Source organism: Dryas octopetala, chromosome 9 (assembly GCF_963921425.1).
Source record: "Dryas octopetala chromosome 9, drDryOcto1.1, whole genome shotgun sequence".
NCBI lineage: Eukaryota > Viridiplantae > Streptophyta > Magnoliopsida > Rosales > Rosaceae > Dryas > Dryas octopetala.
The window spans coordinates 1,507,828-1,509,936 of record NC_141374.1 but is presented as its reverse complement, the minus strand read 5'-3'; the positions used below and the strand labels follow the sequence as shown (position 1 = coordinate 1,509,936).

At 37.2% G+C, this 2,109-nt stretch overlaps 1 pseudogene; it reads left to right on the top strand.

Annotated features, from left to right (window-relative positions):
- The first annotated feature begins 223 nt into the window (after positions 1-223).
- LOC147273101 (uncharacterized) lies at positions 224-1,564 on the top strand (annotated as a pseudogene).
- The last annotated feature ends 545 nt before the right edge of the window (positions 1,565-2,109 follow it).

The following is a 2,109-nucleotide window of genomic DNA, read 5'->3' as shown; positions in this document are numbered from 1 at the left end:
TATCTTTAGCCACCTGTTTTGTACAAACCAGAGATATACTAGGCCAGAGCTTATATAAGTACCCACAAAGCCGATAAGGTTAAAACTTAAAGCAACACATGCAAAGTCAAATGGTTTCGAATTGCTGCAATTAACCTGTAGCAGTAGCACCCTTGCCTTTTCTTGCTGTAACAGTAACACCCTTGTCACTGTCAAACCGAAAAACCACTTCAGATTCTCAAAAATGTGTATAGCTGTGTTCACTTGGCAAGCCCACCCACTCTACCCTCTCCTTCTCTTGCAAAACAGAGATGAATATCATGACAGGCAAGTAACCGAATTATGTATTGGTTCTAATTGTTTGGTATAAATTTGGTGAGTTTATTAATAATTTGGTTGCTTATGTTTTGTTTTTCAAATGTATAAAGGCCTACAAAGCCAGTAGCATGGTGGGAAGGTTGTGAGATATTAGGAGGGAGAGATGAGGTTGCAGGAGGGACATGGTTGGCCTGTTCAAGAGGAGGGAGAGTAGCTTTGCTTACAAACGTGCTGGAACTTCATACCCTCCTGGATGCAAAGAGCCGTGGAAACCTGCCTGTGCTTTTCTTGGAGGTACAATTTTCAATTTTTGAACCCTCCCACCCCTTGTCTCTCTTTTTTTTACTCCAAATTTCATTGGCATTCTAATGATCATAATCATGTGGTATTCTATATGGTATGCTTTCAGAATATTATTTTGTGTTCTATGTTGTTCATTTACAGTTTCATTGTCTCAATTTGTCTTTGGTTGTTTCATACTTTCATGTTTAATTCTGAAACCATGGCAGAGCATGAAGACTCCAAAGGAATTTGCAGAAGAATTGGTCAAAGAGGCTCACCAGTATAATGGGTTTAACCTGATCTTGGCAGATATTGCTTCCAAAACCATGGTTTACCTCTCCAACAGGCCAAAAGGAGAGCCTATTCTCATTCATGAGGTTTCTCCAGGCATTCATGTGCTTTCAAATGCAAAGCTTGACTCACCCTGCCACAAGGTTAGAGCATATCTTATTTATCTTCCATGGCTGATGATACTCTGTGTCTGTCATTGATCAAACACTACTAGAGTACCAAGTTATACGCTATATTTCCTGCAGGTTCAGCGCTTGAGGCTAAAGTTTCAGAAATTTTTTAATACATATGGTGAAGGCGAAATACGTGTGAATGAAATGATTGAAAAACTAATGAGGGACAGAGTAAAAGCAGATAAAAGCAAATTACCTCATATATGTGCTCTTGACTGGGAGTTCAATCTAAGCTCCATATTTGTTGAAGTTGACACTCCACTGGTAAACATCATTAACTATTCTATATTCCAATTAAACATACAAATCGAACCTTATATTTTTATTTATTTAATAATCAATTTTCTGATGTGCAGGGACGTTATGGCACCAGGAGCAGTGCTGCAGTGACAGTAAGACAAAATGGAGACCTGAGTTTTTATGAGATCAATCTTGAAAATGACATGTGGAAGGAACGGACTGTGAATTACCAAATTCAGCAGAAGCTGAAATGGTAGATGGAGATATGGATCTATAGATAAAGCCTAAATAAGAAATTGCTCATTTCTTTTACTTTACTTGTATGTATGCATTCTGTGGATGCTACAGTATCCTTTATTTATGGTACAAAAAAAAATTATGCGCTTCTTTATTAGTTATAATTATGAAGAATGAAATGTGAAAGGCAACCAAACATGCCCTTGATGGATTTGTGAAACTTAAAAAGGTGAATATGACCATAAAGATAAGGGAAGCCAAGCCTGCATATGGTGAAAAACCCACTAGAGATGGGCAGAAAGAACTTATATTTTATATAAGAGCATCAGTAATTGGTAACTACAAGTTACAACAGGAAAGTTGGAATTTTAAAAACCTGACCTTTTTTCTCTTTCTAATTGCAGCAACTGAGACTTTGTTTCTTTATCAAACTTCAATCCTGGTAGCTCTACCTCCTTGCAAACATCCCTACACTTTGCCAGCCTCCCAGAAACCATGTAAATTTTAATCAAGTCCCTGTATAGGTCATATATTTTATATGATCACTAAACATTTTGTTGCAAACAACTATGTTGATGCCATCATGAAA